The 25,941-nt window shown below is 46.3% G+C and overlaps 1 protein-coding gene and 1 non-coding gene across 2 annotated transcripts in view; one reads left to right on the plus strand and one right to left on the minus strand.

Annotated features, from left to right (window-relative positions):
• mfr (ferlin family C2 domain-containing myoferlin misfire) overlaps nucleotides 1-25,941 on the minus strand; it is a 340,374-nt gene that overhangs the window by 221,024 nt on the left and 93,409 nt on the right. The gene's annotated exons all lie outside the window — the stretch shown is intronic.
• On the plus strand, nucleotides 18,864-18,990 carry LOC119165965 (U11 spliceosomal RNA). The gene has a single exon (XR_005109102.2). It is a non-coding gene; the product is annotated as a U11 spliceosomal RNA (small nuclear RNA).

A 25,941-nucleotide genomic window follows, 5' to 3' on the forward strand; every position in this document is an offset into this window, starting at 1 on the left:
TCTCTTTGCTGGTTTAGTTTTCGAATTCTTCAAATTTCCTTGCATTTTGGGGTATCTTCTTTTAACTGCAAAGTAATTTGGCAAGTGGTTCCTTGTTCACCCCGTACCAAAATAACCATCATCTTAGACGAGTACGAGCCAAAAAAAATTGGGTGCATCCCAGTACCCGCTAATTCTACAAAAATATTACAACAGTTAGCTCAACCAGTTGCCCGACTCGAGGCGAATCCCGCGCGAGTGTGAATCATCCCAGGCGCATGACCACCATCAACTAGCCGCGAGGCGACAGTGGCGAGCCGCAGACTATGAACACGTACAACAAGAGAATATTAGGGAACGCGAAAAGCAATGGCGTCTACGAGAGGACCCCGAAGCGATGGAAGACATACGCCAAAGACGACGTGCCTCTGTCGTGTCTGTGACCACCCGCTCCTCAACTCAAACCCATCTGTGTTGAGAAAGAATGTACAAACCACCCGGCATCAACTAGCTAAAGCATGGCAACAATATGGAAGCAACCACATTAGTCTTAAAAATTGTACAGTAGACCTGTTTCAACGCTTTCGCGGCTTAGTGCAAGCTTCATAATTTTTTGTCATGACTAGTGTCTTTGATTAAAACATAAGATTAGATTACAACAGAGTATATAATTTTATGTTTGATTAAAACAGATTAAAATAGATTCCCTTAGATTAGATCAGATTAGATTAGACTAGATTAGATTACATTAGACCAGCGTACAGGCTAAACGCCATGGGGTAAATTGGACAGCATCAGTTGTAGAAATACCCTCTACCGCACAATCTGGAACAAACTGACTCATCCAATCATAAGACGTAAGCGTTGAAATCAGTGTGAAAAGTTTATGTTTTTTTTTCCTAGTGTTACAACGCATTGTGTTCTTAAGGAGCGTTTCCTTGAATATATTCATCTTTTCAGGGAATCTCACAACTTCCTCTGCACGCATCCGACGTACGCCCTTCATCATCTCACATTATTGATCACCAACTTTACGTTACACGTCTCGCGTGCAGCACAATTACGTCCTAAAACTCATTACAACGTAAAGCCAGTGAGGACTAATAATCTACTGCCGTGTTGTGATAACATCGCAGATCTGGCTTTCTTCAAAGAAGCTACAAGTAGCACGCGTCAGTGGAGGCAGTTTAATTAGTAGCTTGTACGCAAGACGTTAGAACGTCTCGATGAGCCGCTGCTTTTCGAGCAATCAATTTCGGAATGCAACCAGAAAGCGATGATGAAGGCACTACTCAAGTTTTGCCCGTTAACCGGCCTGCCATATAATATATATATATATATATATATATATATATATATATATATATATATATATATATATATATATATATATATATATATATATATATATATATATATATATATATTTATATATATGTATATATATATATATATATATATATTATAACAAATAAATTATTGGTAAATCTACCAATCTACCGGTGTTCTACTTCGGTCTTTCCAAGACAGCCGGTTTAAAGGAGAACCTTCTAGCGCTGACAATTTCATTTTTTCCTGTTGAAGGAGTACGGATACAATGTTGAGCTCGACGCTCGCTATAAAAATAACTTCTTGAATTTAATGTCTTCAAGTCTATCGACGTTCACACTAAGAGACTATACAACACGTGTCACTAAACGACGACGCGAAAAGAGCATTCCCCATGCCGACAGGTGGCGCTAGCGTATGGAGAGATGGCGTGCGCAGTACATCTTATTGAATGCGTCCCATTTCACGCGTGTCGTACTCCTCGAGTGGTGAAAACCATCAGCGTCACTCCATTAGCCGCCGTCGTATCGACTTGTCCTTCAGACTAGCCAGCCACCCTCGCCATCATCAAGCCGCGAACTGGCATACATTTGCGGCCAAATGAAATGGGAGCATGAAATAACAAAGAGTGCGGGTTTCACAAGTGATAACTATAAAACTGGGTCTTGAATGGCTGTTTATGTGGTTGTCAGCCATGTTTAGGGCGCCAAAGTAGCACATGAGCTGACGTCACACTTGCGTTGAGCGAAGTATGGAAATACTTCTCCACCGGTCAAGGCTACGCACTGCGTTCACACAACATTTTAGTTCATATTTAGCGGGACTTAAACTTCCGAATGTGACTCTGGATTTGTAGACGAACTTATATGCCACCTCCGTCTTGTCTGCACTCATCATGAAGCACCCGAGACGCCATCTTAAACCGGATCTAATTGCATTAGACCACCGACTTCTTTACAAACATACTAAATGCATTTAGAGCATTCTGTGTGACATTATCAGGGTCTTTTTGTCCCATGCATTGGCCACAAAAAACTGAAGCTCATTCAAAGTTAGGCGAGATATATATTTAGCACTTAGGCCTCAGTCGGATTCAGGCTCATCAATCTTTTTCCCATCCCAACACACTCACACTCAAACTCTAAGCTTTCTTTAAGCGGACTTAATCAGACTCAAGCTGAACAAAACATTGCTAATCGAAACTCAGGCTCATGGCTGGAGCTGAGTCTGAGTGAATCTGAGGGAGTGGACCCATAAATTTATATGCCGACCTCTGATGTGGGCTTCGGTATAAGTGTCTCTGTTCTTCTTTCTTTCCCGGTGGCCTATATGATTTGTGTTTATTTGTTGTGCTCTATGTTGGAGTCATAGAAGATCTATAGAGTATTGAGGCATATAACAATTCACCCACTCCTTTTTTTTTTCAGATCTTCTGCAGCAAACAGGAGGAAAAACTGAAATGGTTGCTCTAGAATATATAGGCGAATGAACAAATCACGTAAACAACTCAAACAATTACAAAAAATAACGTGCAACGAAAAGTTCACTGCAAACAGTTCATTCAACACTGTGATGTTCACAAGCACAAATCTGTGTCATCCACAGTGCATTGAAACGGTGAGCAGGAGCCCAAAGCTACAAAGGCCTCCCACTCCTCTTGGCGTCCGGCAATCGCGGTATAGGTGCAATATAGTAACAAACTTGAGAACAAAAGCTCATATCCTTCCAGTCGTCATAAGTACCTTCCATTCATCTTAAGTGAATCTATAAGAGATCGTGCGAGTTTTACAGTGAAAGCCGTTATGAGATTTAAACTCGGGTCATGCGCTGCTGTATATTTCCGCCGCCGCCGCCGCCGCCGCCAGTGTGCGTAACCACTATCGCGAAATAAGAAAAAAACCTAACACCAAGGGCTCAGTGGGGCTCCAAATCAGGCTCCGCTTCGGGCCAGCCCAGTATTCTACCTCTACGCAACGCCGGTGCTAGGGATTTGTTCGCAAACTAGTCTTATGCAGGCTTGATGTCGGGAAAGCAATCGCGTTAATACGACTTATAAAGCGTTTTAAAACACTGAAGGAACATACAGTCGTCGCACAATGCCTATAGCGTAACGAGTGGGCCGTCCAGTGCTCCAACCCATTACAAAAGCGTGTTCTTGATCACCAATTGACTGTGGAGCATACCCACTTCAGGCATAAATTCCTCATCGTCGTCAGTCACTGCATAAACAATTGGCACACAACTCTTTCCAAATGTTTAGCGGATACAACGCTTCTCGGAAGAATGACAAAAAATAGCATAGTAAATGCTGCTCTACCAACAAATTATTATTATTATATCCGTAGTGGGTACCCGGCAAGTGTTCTTGCAGCAATTACCCAATGATTGTTTTAAAAAAGTCTCTGAAACGCCGCTCTTTTAGCTTTAGCTATGACTGTGCTGCGCCTACCGCGCAGGCCTGGTGTTTTTTTTTTTGTTCACCTTGTGCAATGGTACATTAACGCACCCAACCTTCGTGGTGTTCACTAATTATTTTTAAAACTGTCAGTTGTTTTTTTTTTCCTTCAGTTGGCTAAGTGATGCCCATTCCAGCTTCAATGATGAGTAGCATTCCCAGCTGGTAACTTTAGGTAGCGCTTTTGCTTCTAAATAGTCGAAATAACCACATCATAAGCTTTTACAATAATTTCTGATCCCGTGACTTCTCTCTAGTTTAACGCGAACAACAACAGCCCGCGCAAATCAATCATCCGTTTTACACGCACGAAAATTGAGTATAAAAAAAAACGACACGAGTCTAAAACTTCAAGGCTGCCGTCTGTTCGGCCGAACGGCAAGACTTGCGTATCCGTTCAGCGTAAATAGGACTAATGTATTTTGCATATAGATCTCTCGTCGTAGTCCGTTTTAGCATTTACGGGTATAATCCAAAACAGAAAGAATTGATTTCTATGAAAATCACTTGCCACGTCGCTCTCATTCCGTCAAATCTGTCGTGCTGTTGACGCTCATTTGTCATGTTGCACTATGCTGAGCGTTAAGGCGAAAGCCGCCGATGTCTAATCAAATGCAGAAATTGATTGTTGACGTCCCGCGTCGGCGGCGTCAACATGTCTGATGCAGCATGCTTGATGACGTCATCTTATGATTTATCACGCGTCAATGCATTGCCATAACTGATGACGACATCATGACGTGGCATCACATCATGACTTCTTCACGTGACGTGATAGCATGAGGGGACCAATCACAGAGGCAGCGCAAATCCGGGTAAGGCAAAGAAATCATGCATGCCTCCGATCTTGGAGGGCGGGCAAACCGACGTTATAGGCGCAGAGAGCATTCGGGGGGAAGGGGGGGGGACATAAATACGCCAATCGAGAAGAAAAAAATAAAGTGGCTTTCACTTTCAAGTCGCCCTAGGCGAAAACGTAAAAGACCTTGTGATTTTTTTTTCTTTTCGCGTTGGCCTGTACAGTGCGTTTCAGATAATTTGCACGAAGTATTAAAAACAAGCATTTATGCAGTACGTGTCGAGTTGGCGTTGTTCTGAGTCATATGCTGCACGCCATAATATTTTGTTCCACTCCACAAGCTGGGTAATTAGGAAATATTGTTAATCACCCTTTTAAACACTCTTCCGCTAAGGTATCTACCAGTCCGCCAAGCTGGGTAATCAGCAAATATTCCTAATTAACCTTTTAAACACTTTTCTGCCAAAGTAGACACAGTCCGCCAAGCTGGGCAATTAACAAATAATGCCTGATCAACTGACAAAATAGAAAGGTAACTAAAATTCTTCGGTAAAGAAGATGTAGCGCTTGTTCAGAAACGCCTAAATATTCCATCTGTGCTAACAAAAATGTCCTCGATTTATTTATTTTTAGGTGCTTCTTTAAATTGCGCGAAACTGAAATATTACTTGGCGCAAGTCGACTGAAACAGACCGCATTAATGGCATCCGGGCTCGCACACACGGTAGCGGATCCACATGCAAAAACCGAAAATATCAGAAGCAAGCAACTTGCGTTCTTGCGTAAATGGTAGCTGCACCAGTGTAGAAAGCTTATAGTTATTGCGCGTAAGTTGGCGCGATCGCCGTTTGCATGATGGACCTGCTCTATTTTTTTTTTACACATTTGTGCCAACAGTTAACTTCTTTCTGCATCATTCGCGCTAAATATGTGCCGTATCACGTTTCCACTCTGCACCACGCCATGCACTCATTGCCGCCGTTGGCGTTACGTCACATTCGCATAACGTTTGCGCAAACGTTCGCGTACGATTGCAAGAAAGTTCCACGTACGCAACAACGACCACCCACGTTCACGTTAAGTCTGCCTAAGTTTCTTTTTTTTTTAAGTGGTTCACTTGGAGATTGCCCCTTTCCGAGAGGTTGTGCTGGTCGGACTGGCAACAATTATCAGGCTATGCTTCTATTTAAGGGCAGCACTGAACAGCCCTCCCGCCCGTACACTTTTTTATGTGTTTTTACTCATTTTGTAACTGTTAGACACCGTTCCAAGTGTGAAGCATGGTAGGGCGCCAGGATGTCGTTTGTTCTGATCGTACGCTGTACTCGTAGCTCGGCGCAACTCAGGTGAAAGCATATACAGTTAGCCAGCTGTCACGTAACGAGCAAGCGCTCGCACCAAAGAGAAGTATCCTTCCTCTTGTGCTCCGAAACCATTGATGATGATATTTATGCAGCTTTTCTTCTTCTTCGGGCGTCTTGATAATGATACCATCGTAGGTGAAACCCCATAAAGCGTAGTCAACTGCAGCACATCGGGCACGCACTTGCGCCGAGGACGCCTTCTTCCTCGCGTTCTGCGAGTGCCCTGGTGGTGATAGTAAGCGATCGAGGATGCTACTACTGTGACTGCGCGAACAAAACACAAACTACGCATTGAAAAATGAAAGTGGAAGCAAGCGAGAAATTGAAAGAGAGAGAAATAAAGGGAAAGAATGAAGAACGTATAAATAAATGGAAATGAAGAGAAAAACAGAGAAAAAGCTGAAAAGGAGAACAACGAAAGACAAATATGAGAAACGAAAGAAAACCAGAAGAAGAACAAAAGTTTTAAGCTCCGCACTATGGTGCTTGGAACCACTAGTGTAAATCTTCCTTATTTTTGGATATTAATTTCTAACCTTTCTTTTCTTTGTTTCATCCCTTTTCTTGAAACAGTATAAGCAAGTGCTCTGCCCCTCCGTGTGGCAGTTGTCAGCTTGTTTTCTCCTTCTTTCCGGTGACCTGACACATTTGCGCGCGCACATCAGTTAATCACAATATAGTAATAATAATAATTACGCTGGGGCTTATCGCAGCTTGACTACCACATCTATCAGCATTGCAATCATAAAAACAGAACACGCGAATCTTAAAAGCATAACATTAAAATTGTGGCAAATCGATTTTTTGAGTAGTAGTAAACAACAAAATGTCGGATTTGATATTCAGGAGCTAAAACCAGCCAACAGGAAACCGGATATCTTGTTTTCGAAGGAAGGCAAGAAGAAAAGCACACATAGAAAAAAATATGAGTGAGCAAAAAATAGACGTAATGAACGCTCAATAAACTCTAGCCCTCACTAATCTTTATTTCATATAAATTATTTCTTGAAACATTGAATGAAAATGCCAGCACTATTTGGCTGTTTGATCATTACCGTGTGTCTTTACAATAGGGATGCTGAATTTCATTTGGACTTATAACTAATTCAGAAGCACACACAGCTCGACGAGGCTACATTATCCAGTCGCAACGTAAGCTTCGAACATGGTTTCGTGTTTGATTGTCTCCATGTACTGCTTTAATTTATCATTACACAATGAACGCAAAGGGTATCGAACAACTCAGCGGGCTTGGAGTAAAACAAAATTGGCGTCTAACACCACTTCGACCTGGCTTCTGTTGATGTATCATTGTCTTAGTGATGGAAATACAACAACACTAAGCTAAAACAACAGATTCTTCGCGCAAAGCCCTAAAGGAACCACGTCGCCTGCATCGACGTAAACGCTCTCATGCAGGAACTGAATTTTAAGTTCAAGCAGCTGTTCTTCTTATATATGTGTGTGTTTCACTTGTTTTGTTGTTTGTTTCATCGAATGAGGAGGAACCACATGGTTTATGCATGAGCGTGCCCCAAAATTCTCGAGATCATTAGTGATGAAGTTATAATCTAAGACGCTGCATGGAGCATCATCTCATTAAAGCGTCGCACCACTCATGATCTTTCTGCTCTTTATACTTTCCCTAAAATTTCTATAGAACTCTTTGAGTGAAAGTCTGGCACCGTGTATTATATTGTCACAAAGACACAGGCACGCAGGTACAAAATAGGGCGTTTACTTTCACAACCCAAGGGCCAGAAACGCGAACACCAGAGCACGCGCACACAGATCTACTTCGTTGTCCTCTTCAGATGCTGGCTACTATAGTTGCCAGCCTACCTTGCGTCAATTCCCCCCTTTCAAGAGAGACCGTCCCGGTCGATTGATTGAGATGCTAGAGGTGGCCATGAAAGAAAAAAAAATGATCATGTCAATGAAAAAAAAAAGCCCACGCTGTTGTGGATAATAAGGAAAAAGTTCGAAGTGTTCATAAGTCGCGGGCATGGTACGGTTTCATCCGTACTACATGGACTACTTCTGGACGTGGACGTCTTCGGTTTAAACTGGTGTCGGAGCTTTGGGGAACTACCTCGTAATTCACGTCACTGAGGCAGCGCACAACTTCGTAAGGGCCAAAGTAGCGCCGCAATAGCTTCTCCGAAAGCCCACGATGTCGAACTGGTGTCCACACCCATACATAGTCACCTGGTTGATAGTGGACGCTCCTTCGGCCTTGGTTGTAACGGCAAGCGTCGATATCTTGCTGCGCGCGAATGCGGTTCCGTGCAAGCTGGCGGGCTCCCTCGGCTTTCTCAACGAAGTCGTCAACGCTGTCATTTCCGCTGTTGTCCTGGTCTACAGGGAGCATAGCGTCTAACGGTGTTGTGACGCGACGGCCATAAACAAGCTCGAATGGTGTTAGGTCTGTGGTTTCTTGCACAGCGGTGTTATAGGCAAACGTGACGTACGGCAAAATTTCATCCCACGTTTTGTGCTCTACGTCAACATACATAGATAGCATGTCGGCCAATGTTTTGTTTAACCTCTCCGTCAAGCCGTTTGTTTGGGGATGATAAGCTGTTGTTTTTCGGTGGTTGGTGTGCGTCAGCTTGGTGACTTGTTGCAATAACTCTGCCGTAAATGCTGCTCCGCGATCGGTTATGAGAACAGCAGGTGCACCATGGCGCAAAACAATGTCGTGGACAAAGAATCTGGCGACTTCCACTGCAGTTCCCTTAGGCACAGCTTTGGTTTCTGCATAGCGAGTCAGATAGTCGGTCGCGACAATTATCCACTTATTTTCTGAGGATGACGTAGGGAAGGGACCAAGAAGATCCATTCCTACTTGCTGAAATGGTGCTCGAGGTGGATCTAAAGGTTGGAGGAAACCGGCGGGCTTTGCGGGTGGAACTTTACGCCTCTGACAGTCACGGCAGGTGCGGACATAGCGCTGAACGGACGAATACAGCTGTGGCCAGAAGTACTTCTGTCGGATGCGCGCGAATGTCCGAGCAAAGCCTAAGTGACCGGCCGAAGGATCGTCGTGGCACGCCTGCAAAACTTCCTCACGCAGTGCCATTGGAACGGCGAGGAGGAAAGTTTCCTGGCTGCTCTCAAGATTTCTCTTGTAGAGAACATTGTTCCGCAGGCAATACGTAGCCAAACCACGCGAGAGTCGGCGTGGGACGACAACGTCTTCTCCTTGAAGATGCTGGATGACAGGAAGTAGCTCAGTGTCCTCACGTTGAAGCTCAGCCATCCGCACCACATCGACGATGCCAAGAAACGGTAAATCTTGTTCAGTGTCAGATGACGTCGGGGAAATAGAAGCATGAGACAGGCAGTCAGCATCTGTATGCTTATGTCCTGATCGGTAGACCACCGTTATGTCGTACTCTTGAAGGCGGAGGCTCCAGCGGGCGAGGCGGCCTGATGGATCCCGTAGATTGGCAAGCCAACAGAGCGAATGGTGGTCACTGACCGCTCGAAATGGCCGGCCGTATAGGTAGGGTCGAAACTTGCTAATGGCCCAAACGACTGCTAGACACTCTTTTTCGGGGGTAGAGTAATTAGCCTCTGCTTTTGTGAGACTGCGGCTCGCGTAAGCGATCACACGCTCTGCGCCGTTCTGCCATTGAACTAGAATGGCTCCGATTCTCACGTTGCTGGCGTCTGTGTGGATCTCGGTGTCGGCAGTGTCGTCGAAATGTGCCAGCACTGGAGCTGACTGCAGTCGATTGCGCAGCTCTACGAAGGCTTGTTGTTGTTCTTCCGTCCATACGAAAGGTACATCTGGCCGTGTCAGTCTTGTAAGAGGTTCCGCAATTTTCGAAAATTCTTCGACAAAACGGCGGTAGTACGCACAGAGTCCGAGGAATCGCTGAACAGCCTTTTTGTCTCTCGGGCGAGGGAAATCGGCAACGGCAGCCAACTTCTCCGGATCTGGTCGAACACCCCCCGGGCTAACCACGTGGCCAAGAAACTTGAGTTCCTGATAGCCGAAGTAGCCCTTTTCGGGCTTGATGGTAAGGTTCGCTCTCCTTATTGCAGTGAGGACACTTTTTAGCCTTGAAATATGCTCGTCAAATGTGGTTGAAAACACAACGACATCATCCAAGTATACAAGACACGTCTGCCACTTTAGTCCAGCTAGTACAGTATCCATCATGCGTTGAAACGTGGCGGGAGCGGAACAGAGACCGAAAGGCAGCACTTTAAATTCGTACAGCCCGTCAGGCGTCACGAACGCGGTTTTCTCACGGTCGCCTTCGTCAATTTCAATTTGCCAGTACCCTGACTTGAGATCTAGTGATGTGAAGAACTGGGCGTGGCGAAAACGGTCTAAGGCGTCATCAATCCGTGGCAGGGGGTAAACGTCGCGTTTCGTGACTTTGTTAAGCCGTCGATAGTCAACGCAGAAGCGTAGTGTGTTGTCTTTTTTCTTTACTAAGACAACAGGTGACGCCCACGGACTTGTCGAGGGTTGGATGACGTCATCATTCAGCATTTCTTGAACTTGACGCTTAATCACCTCTCTTTCCTTCGGGGACACACGGTATGGATGTTGGCGAAGAGGCCGCGCCGACTCCTCGGTAACAATGCGGTGTTTTGTAACGTTGGTACGCTGAACTTTCGATGCTGTGGAGAAGCAGTCCGAGAATTCCCTCACAAGGTTTAGCAGCCGCTCTTTTCGTGAATCTGGCAAGTCTGGATTAACGTGAATGCGGCTTCCTAGGTCAGCACAAGCTTTTGCATGTGGTGAAGTCGTATCCATTGTGCTGATATCGAAAAAGTCGGCTATTTCACTGAGGAAAGCGACAGTAGTCCCTCTAGGAACGTGCTGAAACTCATTGCTGAAGTTGGTCAGCAGAACTCGAGAGCGTTTATTCTCTAACCGAACAAGGCATCGGGCTATGCATATGTTTCGTTTGAGCAGCAGCGGGATATTTGCCTCAGCAATACCTTCATAGTCGTTGAATTCGTCGAAAACGTCACAGGCTACCAAGGTGAACACGCTACTCTTCGGCGGTAACGTGACGTCATCGTCAACGATTCTCAGAGCATTGACGTAACTGCCGTGAGGGTTGCGCGCTAAAGCGTGTGCCGTAGAAAACGTCACTTGCGACTGTTGCAAATCAATCACGGCTCCATTATCACGCAGAAAGTCCAGTCCGAGAATTAGGTCCCTCGAGCAACTCGGCAGTATTATAAAATCTCCGAGATACGTAAATCCGTGAATACTGACTCGCGCTGTGCACCGCCCCACCGGAGTAAGGAGATGGCCCCCTGCCGTACGTATCTGCGACCCAGCCCACTGGGTGGAAACCTTCTTCAGCCTGCAGGCAAGACCCATGCTCATAACAGAGGTGTCTGCTCCAGTGTCAATTAGCGCCCTTACTTCTTCGTCGTCCACAGTTACCGCAATGTTTGATGTCACCACTCTTCGCATCCCGTTTGACTGCGTCTGTACATCTTTTTGCTGTTGTCGCTGTCGTCGTAGTGGAGGATCTTCCGTAGAGTCAGCGTCAGCGGCCTCACCTCCGGAGGTCGCTGAACTCAGTTTTCCCGACTTGCAGGACTGGGTGAACGGCTTCTTGGAGCGCAGCGTGAATAGGCTGGGCTCGGTGACCTGTAGTGAGCAGGCGACGACGAGCGAGGCTCTTGTGACCGATGTTCAATACTGCGACGATTCGAGATGAAACTCTCTATTTCCTGTGGTCGCTCGCCAGGTCGTGGACGAGGGGCATTAGGCGAAAATCCACGGAGACCCACACGACGGTATGGACATGTCCGGTAGACGTGTCCGGCTTCCCCGCAGTGGAAGCAAAGGGGCCTGTGGTCGGGTGTACGCCAGATGTCACTCTTTCTCGGTCTTGCTTCGGCGATCAACGGTGAGCTGCGAGGGCGGAAGCCTACCTCCATCTGTTGAGCGTGTCGCTCATTGGGGTAACATACGCTGGTGGAACTGCACGATGGACGACGTCGCACTGCTTCCGCGTAGCTCATCTCGACGCAGTGCCTCTGTTGTGGCGCCTCGGATGGTTGGGGAGCGTGAACGGCTTGCCGTAGCTCGGCACGTACCATCTCCGCAACGGAGAGCTGCTCTGCAGGTGAAGCAGTCACCTGCATCTTTTGTAGCTCTTCCTTAATGAGAGCTCTGATAAGCTCTCGCAACGCGCTGATGTCATTGCCGAGAGTGACAGAAGTGACCTCACTTGGGTTTACACCACGGTTATACTGTCTGGCACGCTCTTGAAGGGCCCTCTCCATGGCAGTGGCTTCCTCATGGAACTCCGCAAGTGTCGCAGGCGGGTTTCGAATCAGGCCGGCAAAAATCTCTTCTTTAACACCACGCATTAGGTGGCGAACTTTCTTGGATTCGGACATGGAGGGCTCCGCACGCTTGAAAAGCCGATCCATGTCCTCTACGTAGGTCGTCACCCTTTCGTTAGGGCCTTGAACCCTTGCCTCTATAGCACGCTCCGCTGTCTCCTTCCTGTCCTCTCGGGAAAATGCCTTGAGGAACTGCCGTTGAAACTCCTCCCATGACGTAAGCGCTGCTTCATGGTTCTCAAACCACGTTTTCGCGGAGTCCTCCAGGAAGCAGTACACATAGCGTAGCTTACGCTCTGGTGTCCAATCGTTGATGACGGCGACCCGGTTGAAATGCTCGAGCCAGTCGTCGGCATCTTCAAAAGCAGCTCCATGAAATGTCTTCGGCGTCTTGGGCTGGTTGATAACCAGGTGCGCTGGTGCTGGCGCGGTGACGTTAGGCGGGGTTTGATTCATAGCCCTCTGACGTTCAGGCAGCAAACCGTGCTGTGGCTCGAGTCCCTGGAGACGACGGCTGGAACGTACGTGCACAGGGGTAAGTTCGGCTGAGCTACTCGATGGACTTGCGTCAGGGGTGCTCTCAGGGGACCGTATCATCTACCGTGCCCAGCACTTCCACCAGAAAATGTCACAAAGACACAGGCACGCAGGTACAAAATAGGGCGTTTACTTTCGCAACCCAAGGGCCAGAAACGCGAACACCAGAGCACGCGCACACAGATCTACTTCGTTGTCCTCTTCAGATGCTGGCTACTATAGTTGCCAGCCTACCTTGCGTCAATATAAGGTATTCGAAAGTGTGGCGGTTTTAGATGCGAAACAGCTCTTTGACTAGCCTGTGTAAGGTTGTCCCTCCACGTGTCCGAACAAACGGACCGCAACGCCCTACTCTCGCCGCAGGCATTGGAGCGGTGCCAAGTAGGTCATTACGCAGCTGTGCGTAGATGTTACGCTCTTCTCGCAGTGCGCGCTGACGTAACACTCGCAATACTCGAGCACACATCGAGGGGTAACACTATAGTGAGAATAGTAACACTTCGGCTCGTTTATCTGTGATGAAGAGGATGCCGGAAGACGATGCTCCTTCGCCCGCCAAGGCATATGCCGAAGCGATTAGGCCTGATTCCGCCATCACCGGTGTTTCGAAGATTAGCGAAGCCGATCGCGTTCGCAAATGGTGGCGTCGCGCCTGGAACACCGGTGAGGCACGAGTCAGGAACACCGATCGCGTCCATGCGCAACGCTTCTGCTTCGCATCCCATCTAAATTCCCTTTGGGATAATGGTGTGAATTTTTCTCTCTTTTCTATCTATCTATCTATCTATCTATCTATCTATCTATCTATCTATCTATCCATCTGTCTATTTATCTATCTATATATATATCTCCATCTATATATCTATCTATCTATCTATCTATCTATCTGTCCGTCTGTCTGTCTGTCTGTCTGTCTGTCTGTCTGTCTGTCTGTCTGTCTGTCTGTCTGTCTGTCTGTCTGTCTGTCTGTCTGTCTGTCTGTGTCTATGAACCCCAGACCCAGAAGCATTGTTTCGTACTGTAAACGAGTTCTGCGGAATCCCGCTATGTGGTGGAAGAGTTACTGTTCTGAAAATGACATTATGCATTGGTCTAATACTCCTCTCTGAAAAATTATGCACTGGTTTCCTGGTGGCTTCGCGCTACAAAAGGGATGTTGCTAGTTATCTTTTTCATTGTTTTTTTACTAGACCTCGCAAGAAAGGTGCTGTAAGTACAGTTGATTTTGACAACCCGGACACGATTCTGCGTTACTACTCATACAACATCATGAAACACTAGCTCAATGAAAAACAAGCTTCCTAATATACAAAAAAAAACGCAAGCAGTGTGCATAAAGCCGCAAATGCCCACATACGCATACCTGTCCCGCGCTAATGCCAACAACCACACTGAATAGTTGTCTATTCAAAGCCAGCCGCGAATGTCGATAACTTTGAAACGGGCGACACATACGAAACTGCGCTCCGTCAAGCTCCACATTAAAACAGGAACAACATTGATATCTTGATTGTTCCTGAATGACGTCATTTTAAACGCTGGCTTCTCAGTGCAATTCTCTTTATTTATGTGAATTAAAAAATGGCTCAGATGGGCTCTTAGGCAGAAAGCATGAAAGCAGCAGAAAAACTATTTGACGAAGCCCTGCGAACCATTCGAATTGAAAACTTTTGACATCATCCCAAAGGTGTAAATAAAAATCCAGTATAACAACTGAGCATTATGTCCCAAACAGCAGTCATCAATTCGTCTTGTCCTTACGGTGCCCATCAAACGACACAATATCTCTCTTTTTTTAAACACTCTCATGATTTCTTTCCTTCGCGTCTTTTTCTTATTTTCTTGCACTGTTTTCGTTTGCAGCATGACAGATTCAGCCCAAAACAAGCTTCCCTGACTGCCTTGCATGAAAGTTTCATCATTGTTAGTGGGCTTCTGTGCAATTTATCAAGAAACCAAATCACTTATCTGGTTCCTGAAAGTGCTGGAACATTAAACTCCGAATTCAATTACATCTTATCTGTTGTATTTTCTTGATTTTCCATACTTAGTTGACGATACTTCTCGAAAAAGTTTGGAGTTCCCATAAATTATTCAGTCCATTATCACATGCTTCGTTTATATTTAGTACAATTCATGAACTTATCACCATTTAAGGCAACAGCAGCAAAATACGCGCTTAAACAAACTGAGCTAATTCATTTTTCTAATTCAGCCAGATGGCCCCACAACGGTGGTCGAGTGGCTAAGGTACTCGGCTGCTGACCCGCTGCTTGTCGGATTGAATCCGGGATGTGGCGGCTGCGTTTCTGATGAAGGCGGAAATGTTGTAGGCCAGTGTGCTCAGATTTGGGTGCACGTTAAAAAAACCTACGTGGTCGAAATATCCGGAGCGCTCCACTACGGCGTCTCTGATAATCATATGGTGGTTTTGGGACGTTAAATGCCACATATAATTCAATAATCAGCCAGATGCAACGAGAAAAAGTGATCAACATGCGAAACAAACGGCACTTTGGGCACCTATGTAAGCGTCGCGCAAGAAGAAACTGGATCAAAATCGAGTGTGCCCAAACTTAGGTGGAGGAGGTGGCCATTGCACTGGCAGTATCCCATCCAAACTCAAAACAAATAGTTATAAACTTTCGAAGAGCCTGCGAGAGCTATCTTGCAAGAAAAATCTCTCTATTGGCTAATAGACTTTTAAAATTCAGTATCAGGAACCGCGATCCTACCCCAAAACGTCTTACAGGGACTCCGGGACATCAGGGTGTACAAGGTAACGAAGCTGCACAGGCAGCGGCCCGCGTGCTTACTTCCCGGGAAACTCTCCGTTCCCCTGATAGACCTGAACGTCCCACACCTTTAACACGGTTTCGAGAAATCAAAGAATACTACATTGAGCAACGCCGCTTGTATCCCGCACCAGAAAAGGAACTCTCGAAAACGGAGGAGCGCGTCCTACGGCGCCTACAGACAAATACGCTGCTCTGTCCAGCCATACTCAAATATTAGGACCCAAAAATAAGTGGGCAGTGCCAGTACTGTGGTGAAGTGGCCAGCACTTACCATATAGTCTGGGCCTGCCAAAAGAACCCAAAATTAACCCCCTTTCCCAACCCCACAAAAGAGGACTGGGAGACGACCCTACTCAATAGCTCCACACTAGAGGAACAGCGAACTCTAGTCCAGCGGGCTCGGGTAGAGGCCTCGACTAATGACGTCCCGGACTAGGGATGTCAACCAGCCCGGTGGGGATAAGGGCTATCTAGCAGAGCCAGCTTCAATAAAGGTTTTTTCCTCCTCCTTGCCCGAACTTGATTTCACGACCGTACTAGAAGGAAAGGAAGAAAAATAGCAGGAAAAGAACGGCAGGGAGGTTAACCAGCCTATAAGCAGCCGATTCGCTAGTGACTCATTCACAATAAGGAGCCGAACTGCATCGTGATTCCCTCAGTAATTGCGCTCTGCCAGTTTTAACAGTGAAAGCTGTTATGAGATCAGAACAAGGGCGGCGTGCATCGCAGTTGTCCGCAGCCGCCAGCGTCTGTAACCGCAGTCGCACAAAATAGAAAGACAAAATATCAACGACCCAATGGCATTCAAACCTGGGTCCTCTGCCTGCCTGTCCAGCATTCTACCACAGAACCATGCCGCCGCCTCATACTATATTGCAAACTGGCTTTAGGCAGGCTTGATGTAGGGAAAGAAATCTCGTTAATGTGTGCAATAAAGTGTTTTAGAACAGCAAACAAACAACGAGGCATCACACTATCAGAATTGTGCGGCGAGCTGGTCGTTGAATGCTCCAGCCCCACTCCCCGATCACAATAGCTTCAGGCATAACTCTTCATCGTCGTGAGCCGCAGCATCAAAAAGTTTCAGAAGATTTTTTGCAAGTATCTTGAGGATATCGCGTTTCTCCGAAGCATGACCAAGGATGGCATAGTGAATGCCTTCGTACTACGCATAATTTAGGGTGATTTATGGTGTAGTGGGTACCCACATAGTGTTATTATAGCAGTTACCATAATAGTGGTTTATAAAATGCTCCTAACTGTGACTGTGCTGCGCGTTACGCGTGGGCCTGACGTTTTTATTGCGCTAGGTAATTCTAGACGATCAACCATAGTCTCCCTGATCATGAGCCTACAGAATATGTTAACACGCTAGTCGGCGAACGGTAAACAATAGACCCGCAGTCTCAATCCCGCATGTCCATGGTCATCTAATGCACCTCTCATCTCCCCAATTTGCCTTGTCCCGCATCTATCAGTGTTTATTTCAGCTTCGCTCGACGATCTTGAGTAAACTGTCCCTGTTTTAAACGCAGACTATGCCCCCATGCCTGATAATAGGTGACGGTATTGTTTTGAATTGGGCAAATATTCGCATGGACACGTAGTTACGGAGTGCAACGTCTCCCCTTTTAGATGTCACTTTCCGAATTTGTCAAGTGACTTCCGCTTCCTTCCTAATTTCCGCTATGCTACTTCTGCACTCAAAAGTGACTTCCGACAAGACAACACGGGTGTTCATTTCCAGTAACCACGTCTGATCTTAAAACACGCCTCATGTGCAGCTTTCATTTACAGCTTTTAATTATACCTTAGGTCATCATGTGTGAGTACGTCATCATGTGACGCTATTTAATTCCGACATTCGACGTTACGAGACGCAGCTGGTACTTGGCGAGTAGGTACGATCACAAACCATGCTGAAGTGATAAAGAGAAAAGACAGTAGAGTTTCTCGGGTAAAGGTTTCAGCATGCTATAAACCTTGAATGACTTACATTCGTTTGTCCACTCGTGAAGTTCGAAATCAACATAGTGCTCCTTTAAACTCTAGTACAACCAACAGTCCACCACACGTACAAAACTCACGAGACGAGCTATGACGGCTCGACGCCAATAGTGATCTGTTTTGTCTTTTAGGTGAGGTATTGAACCACCTCCACCTTCTCTGGTGGCATTGCGGAGGAGGGGGGGAAAGGAACAACGCAGATTGGCAACGTGGCTTTCTCGGCCATAGCTGGTCATGTGCTTCAATACGTGGCATAGCGGCGCCAACTCACACGGACGTGAAAGAAACAACAGGACAAGTTCTTAATGTTTGAAAGTTAACCCTCGTCCTGTTTTCCCTTCCTCGGCAAGGTATGTTAGCGCTATGCAACATTTTGGAAGATCAGTACACACGCAGTTTCGCTGTGCCTCCAGAATTACAGGCATTGCAAGCTTTTCGTACATCGCCTGATTGGACGCTTCCTCCATGACTGGCCCACCTTAGGTCATCATGTGTGAGTACATCATCATGTGACGCTACTTTATGCATTGTCAGAGTGACGTCCTGACGGCTTTGCCAACTCTCTGACCTGGGGCGACATTCGGACGTCATACTGTGATGATGATTTTTTTTGCATCGCCCGTGTTACCGCCGACGGTCAGTTATCCAGTTTGTTGAAATAACCGAGGCTTTCGTCTTGAAGAACGCCCCTATTACTCTTACTATGTCATGCTCTTTTGACACTTCCTTCGGGACTAACTGTACACTTTCTATGGCAATTTCTAAGTCAAGATATTTGGGACGATAAAGTTTTTTTTTTTCGCGATGACACCACTCTCCGGTACTTAAAAGGTGGGACGAACTGGTCGCATTCTTCACGCTTATGTCATTCACTTCAATTTGGGCAAACATCCATTTAAGTAAACATTCCATTCCGTTACTTTGATCTGCGTGAAGTGTTCCAGCCGAGGAACTTTTAGCACCATGGGTGTAAACTCGGTGGGAAGCAAGGAATAGAACCTGACTGGTGTTGAAACATGAAAGACGAATGAAGACCTGTTTGAACATAATAGCTAATTTAGCTCCGTCCTTAGAATAAAATGGTCTCTATATTGTTTAATTAACAGTTCTCTTGGTAGTAGTTTTAAATTGCTGTCTTTTAAATTGTAAGTGAAGATTATCTTGCCAGAATAGCTTTACTGTAACTGAAATGAAGCTTTCCACTGGTACTACATTGGAGCTCGCTTCCTATGAGGCACAATCTTCATGTGAGGATCGGACAAAAGGGCACTCGGCGTAAATGCCGCGCGCCACGCTTAGCGTGGTGTGCGGAATCGACATCAAGAGATTTCGAGTGCGTAATTTTTGACAGCGGGGCAGTTGGTTGCCATTTGCACCAGCGCCCCACGCAAGTTTCAAAAAAAAAAGGAAACGTTAGTGTCAATGAAGCGCTAAAACTTTTTTTTTCGCTGAAATACACGGTAAACCCTCTGTCATTTTCTCAAAATCATATTCGTTCATGCTGTAAATTTTTTGTTGTCCCATAGAAAAAAAAACTATGTTCCATCTCCCCGAAGGTAACCCTGATGATATGCGAAGCATAGGGAGCAGCGGTGCGCACGGCGTTGACCCGGTTAAAACGGGCGTCGACTCGGGTGCTCAAAGAACGCTTTGAAGCGAAACTCGGTGTACCGTTTACTCGAGTGACCGTTTGTTTGAAATGCAAAGACACGGAAAGCGGGACGCATTGAAGACGCTTGCGCTCGACTCCCTTGGCTCGCGTCTCGTCGGTGTTACCCGCGCGCCGTCTGTATTCTCAAACGCGATTGGTGTTCTTGACTCGCACCTCGTCGGTGTCACTTGTCTTTCACTGCTGACACTTGCGTTCGACTTTCCTGGTTGGCACCTTGTCGGTGTTGACGTCGCCATTTCTGGTCGCGATCGGCTTCGCTAACCCTCACAGCGTCGGCGGAAGCTGGGAAAGGTACGCGCACGCGCACGTTTTGACACCTAGGGAGCCTTCATGTGCGCGCGTCTCCGTGTTTTAGGGTAGTGTCAGCCTTTGACCCACCACTTGCCGCCGCCCGCTAACACACAACGTTGCCAGTCCCGGTTTTCTTGGCAACAAACGCCATGTTGGTTCTCGCGGCCAGGGGTTCCCGCTCCGCCGCACTGTACACCAGCTGCATGTTGGAGCGGCTGTGCAAACTGCGGTATGAGCTGCGTTTGACTTCACCTTAGACCTAGCTTCCGCTACAACACCATCCTAGTGCTAAGCGCAACTGCAAGAACTTTGGAGGGATAATGCCAGGGTACTGCGTGCCGCAATGCAAAACCATCTGGAGACTGTTCAGCTTCCCGACTTGCTCTAACCGACGGTAACGCTGAATTACACAAGTGAAGCGAGATTTCTCTGAGTCGACTACTTCTTTCCGTGTTTGTGAGGTGAGTACCCCTCGTATTGGATTGAGTATACTCCCGCATATTTTGTTAAAAAACTGACTCAGTCATGTGACTGAAAGCAGTTGAAGCGAAGTAAATACAACTTGCACAGTAAGAAAATGGATGAGGCTTCATTCGGCTACGCCGGGTTATGCGAGCGAAAGCTGGTTAACTTGAGTATGCCTGTTTATTCCTCGACGTCGAAGCGCAGTTCCCCAATCAAACGATTTGACTAGTCGAATGTGTGGTCCTGCATGCGTTCACGGCAGCCGTCACCGCATTCCTCGCAGGAAAAGCCAAGCCCGTAAACCACCAGCAGACGCTCGCGTTACACGCCTTCCTTTGCTGGCAGATGTTCGCGTTCCTGCACTTTCACCTCGGTCGCTGAGGAAGAGGGCATTTGAAGAGGCAGACCAAGACGGACGAGCCGACAAACGCGTTCTCTGTAGACTCTTGTAGTCTTGCACAGTTGCAACAGATATAAATTTTGTGCGGCTTGTCATGGGCTATTCGTTCTTCTCTTCAATGACACGCGGAATCACACTGAAACTCGCTCAATTATGGCAAAAGGGATTTCGCTTTAATAATACAAAGCGCGACAGATTTACTGTTCGTGTCCATCCATCCTTCTGTCTGTTTGTCGGTCCTGAATGGCGCAGTACATAAGCACTAAACAAGTTGGTCGTTGGCCCATAACTAAAACATGCTCGATGGGAGATTGGTGCAGCGTCGTTATTTTTGTCATCCTTTTCTTTCATAAGCAGCCACGGAGATGATTTGAAATCATGAACTCCGTTTTTATTTAGTGCTTGTGGAGAAAATGTGTATGGACTCTGTATATGTGTATATGTGGTCGGCGCCGTGTATGACTTTTCACCCTATTGCTTCAGTGTAGGCCCACTGCGAGGACACAACCTTTCAGCAAAGAAAGCAGGATGGTTTGAAGAAATTAAGGGCAGATGCTGTTTAGATGTTGTTTAGATGCTGTTCGCAATAAAATCTGACCTGGAAAAACGTGCTTTGTCTATTGTGTATACCGTTTGCTTTTATTCTAGCCTAACATACAGGCCTGTGGGAGGGGAGGAGGAGGGTTGGTGTAAAATGATTGAGCGCCCGGCTATTTTCTAGCAATGCTTACAGCTTGTACGGTTTGGAATGCGAAGCATTTCTTAGAGAACTTCGGTGACTTTGAGCGCATCTATCTATCCATCCATCCATCTATCTATCTATCTATCTATCTATCTATCTATCTATCTATCTATCTATCTATCTATCTATCTATCTATCTATATCTATCTATCTATCTATCTATCTATCTATCTATCTATCTATCTATCTATCTATCTAGCCACTTTTTGGTGCTCTCGTGATCACTCTCTTAATTTGGCGTGAACCAAAATTAGCATGAGAGAGTGAGGTGGTTTGACAAATACGACGCGCTGGTCAAGACATGATTAATGTCACAATCCCGTCGCATATGTCGTCAAACACTTCCCGCCAGACAGTGGCACATACCCATGGAGGGGTATTTGCCGCTGGTATGGGGGTATGTGCCACAGGTGATTGACATTTAGTATGTACCCTGGAATGACGAGAACACACATGGGAAAATTTAACGCGCGATCGTTAAGAAACACCCCACGTCGGTGGGGTCTACCCGACGAATGCAAAGAGTAAATGTCAGGGTCCTAGCTGGAATCGAACCTAAGCATTGCGGTAAAATGCTTCATGGCCACACGTAGAGCTACAGGTCTCTGAACGACTTTACAAATAGACGCTAATCTTCGTGAAACGTCAATAGTGTTTGTAGTGTTACCTACCCAATTGTATAAACTTTGATACAGCCGTCATGTCGGGGTAACGTCAATTGTGGTTAGTTGCCATGCGCTGAGGTTGATTTATCTAGCAGTGCTCCGGGCTAGCATCCTCGCGATCATCAGCGCTTCATATCAGCTTCTAATGTTGCGAATACTCATGTTTCAGTCGTCATCGTTGCGCAAGTGCAAACAACTGGTTTTATAAACATCTGCAACTCTTCAACATATGTTTGTGCGTGCAACATTTGTATATATATTTAACGTCATTTCATGACGTGTCACTCAATAAGAAAATTGCAACAAGGTCACCATCCCTCCACATGCTTCGTGTAATGTCTATTCGCAGGCACGTGGGATCTGCCAATTTTTTAATTAGGTCATTACACATATTCGTTCACAGGCAGTAAACTTGCGGTAGGAAGTCATATTATAGACAAAAGCAATATTTACGGAATGAGAAACAGGCTAGCGGAGTTATGCGGTCACAGGGAACATCGTGAGCTACCACGTTTTTGATCTGCCTTTCCTGTTGTTATGGGCACCGTCATATATTGCAGCATGGTCTCGAGTTTTGCACTAGAAGGCCTTTGAGGTGTCTGCAGTCATAGGTGAATTTGCTTCAGGAATGCCGCACAGACATTGAAGTTGGTTCCCAGTGACGTTGAGGTTCTCCCCCTCGCAAATATAGGCACCCAAAATATACTCACTCCGTCAATGCGGTGGGTTTCCCAGGTGAGAGAAACGAACTGTTTTAACGGTATTTTACACACACTCGTATCACGAATACGTTTTTTTTCTTTGTTCTATAAAACGGCGGCGAACTTCAGAAAACAACCCTTCAGACGTCAGAACTTCTTATATAAACAAAACCACCTCTTCTTGTTGAAGCTCACACTGCCGTCATTGTAAATGGGCGACCACTGAGAACCAACATGGTGGCCTGTGAAGTATGGCGGCCTTTTTTGTCAGTTGTAAGCAACCGTGATCGAAGTTGTCGCCACCCTACAACACGGAGACGCGCGAATGAAGGCTCCCAGTGACGGCGTCCCGCCCGTCGGCGTGGCGCGGCAAGCAGCGGCGCACTGTCCACATAGTCGGCGCCGCGATATTTTCGAGGCGCTGGATGGATGGATGGATGGATGGATGGATGGATGGATGGATGGATGGATGGATGGATGGATGGATGGATGGATGGATGGATGGATGGATGGATGGATGGATGGATGGAAGGATGGATGGATGGATGGATGGATGGATGGATGGATGGATGGATGGATGGATGGATGGATGGATGGATGGATGGATGGACGGACGGACGGACGGACGGACGGACGTGTAGCGGCGAGAGAAGAGAGACGTGAGATGACGTCGAAGGCGGCCAATGGGGCCGTGCCAATCTCGCCACTTTATTCCAGGCCTGAAGCGGAGCCACGTCGGCTACCAGCGTCCGCCACGCCAGGCGTGTGAGCTCGTTCTAATCCTCGCGCAGCTCGAGCTAGCATCAGCTGCGCGAGAGGCGCGGCGCGGTGATTAAGAAATGATGATGGTGATGATGGCGCTACAGATGGATGGATGGATGGATGGATGGATGGATGGATGGATGGATGGATGGATGGATGGATGGATGGATTGGATGGATTGGATTGGATTGGATTGGATTGAATTGGATTGGATTGGATTGGATTGGATGGATGGATGGATGGATGGATGGATGGATGGATGGATGGATGGATGGATGGATGGATGGATGGATGGATGGATGGATGGATGGATGGATATGGCTGTACCCTTTAGATCGGGCGGTGGCTAGCGCCACCAAGCCGTAATACTTAATGAACCCAAAACTATATTTATTTTTTTCCTTAAAAAGTGAGTTTGAGGATTCGTACTTTGCAGTGAAGAGCTTAATTTTCACTCGTGCCTTGACTTTAGCCACCAATCAAATAACCTCCTTCTAGTTAAGTCTACTTGCTTAAAGTCTATTTTGCCCTCCCGGTCCCTAAACCCCAGTGCTTTGAAAAACTCTGCGCCATCATCCTGAACTATAGGGTGAAGCCCTTTACAGAACATTATCAAGTGTTCGGCAGTTTTTTCTTCCTCTTCACACGCACTGCATACTGTGTCTACCCCTTCGTATTTGGCCCGATATGTCTTGGTTCGCAGTACTCCCGTCCTTGCCTCAAACAGTAGAGAACTACCCCGAGTATTATCATTGATTTTTTCCTTGGCAATTTCCTGCTTAAAAGTTCGATAGATCTCTAGTGCGGACTTCTTAATCATGCCCATTTTCCACATGTCAGTCTCCGTTTCCTTCACTTTCTTCTTAACCGATAGTTCTTTTTGGTTTGGCCACCTGCTGTTTTCTAAGTATTTACCAGTCAACTTCCTGGTTCGCTTCCTCCATTTTGTATCGACATTCTTCATGGACAAGTAGCTGAAAATCTTCCTAGCCCAACGCTCCTCCTTCATTTCTCTCAATCGCTTCTCAAATTTTATCTTGCTGCAAGCTTTCCTGCCCTCAAATGATGTCCATCCCATATCACCTTGTACTCCCTGATTTGGTGTATTCCCGTGAGCTCCTAAAGCAAGCCTACCTATTCCACGTTGCTCAACTTCTAATCTTGCTTGAACTTCTGATCTCATGCACAAGACCGCATTGCCGAACGTCAGCCCAGGAACCATGACCCCTTTCCATATTCCTCTCACAACATGATACCTATTGTAATTCCACAGTGCCCTATTTTTCATTACTGCTGCATTCCTGTTACCTTTAGTCGTCACGTATATTTTGTGTTCCCTCAGGTACTCGGTCCCATTGCTTTTTAATACCAGCACACTCCCGCACACTGCGCACGCAGCGCGCGCACCCGCCATCTAGCGGCTACTTCTAAGAAATGGAGAAAGGTGGCGCTGGTGAGATGATGCCCACGTGAGAAGTGGACTTGAGTGTTTCAAGAGGTGGAGAGTGTGAAGCGAGAGAGAGCTGACACATGGCGAGCGAGTGGCAGGCGAGGGAGAGAGACGTCACCGCGCACTGCTAGGAGGGTGTGAGCTACTTGGCACTGCTCCAGCACCTGTGGTGGGGGTAGTGGTGCGGACGGAGGGACAGCGTTACACAGGCTAGTCAAAAAGCTGCTTCACATCTAAAACTTAGTTAACATTCATTTCAATCACATTATCAATTGTGCGAGTTCACGAGAACTCATGCACCTTTCAGTACGGAGCATCAGACGTAACTGCCGTGCTCCACGTGGCCAACCAAAATTGTCATCAATACATTCTGAGAGCGTAAAATTTGAAAATGGAGCAGCTGGTCCCGATTCGCGTGCATTCTATTTGAGATAGAACGCGTGGTCTTGACACCCGCCACGTAGTAAACGGATGACCTAGAGAACATGTTTTGACATCCGTGTAGTATAAATATGTCTTTATTATTGAAGAACATTTACGTTGTTCACATAATTCACCATTTCATCTGGCATGTTTGTTTGTCTGTTTTCTCGCCCTTTGCTTGACTTGGATTGCCTTTTTCACATGAGACAAAAGCTCCAAAACGGCAAAGTTGTCGCATTTTGATCAGCCTCGTATAACTTCAAAAACATCTATCTACATCAGTCAAATTGAGATTTCGTTAACTTATTCCTGTCTCAAAATTATCAAATATGAAGGCTTTAATTGTAGTAATTATTCATGGATTACATTTAGTTTTGTCCTGTGGTTGGGGCAGGGTTCAATGTTGTGTACCAGAAGCCTCTTATATACGGCAGATTTTATGCAGGTGAGATGGTTTGTTGTGCTAACGATAGGATAAAGAAGCATGAAAGCTATGAAAAGAAACAGACAGAATAATTGGCTAGCCATGTCCTGTAAGTAATGCACATGCTTACCTGTTTTTAAGAAAGATTGTGGGGTGAGTAAACAGAAAAATCGCTTAACACGCGAAATTGTTGCAGCGTATCAGATTGCACAGTTGTGCGCCAATGGTCGATCCCATTATTGCCCAAAGAACTGGAGTATCTCCGTAAGCTGCTATCGTAATCTTTCTTTGTTGTGCTGTTGGTGGCCTATCTGCACTATGTCTTTCGACGCGGTATTACGA

Source organism: Rhipicephalus microplus, chromosome 9, assembly GCF_043290135.1.
Source record: "Rhipicephalus microplus isolate Deutch F79 chromosome 9, USDA_Rmic, whole genome shotgun sequence".
Lineage (NCBI taxonomy): Eukaryota > Metazoa > Arthropoda > Arachnida > Ixodida > Ixodidae > Rhipicephalus > Rhipicephalus microplus.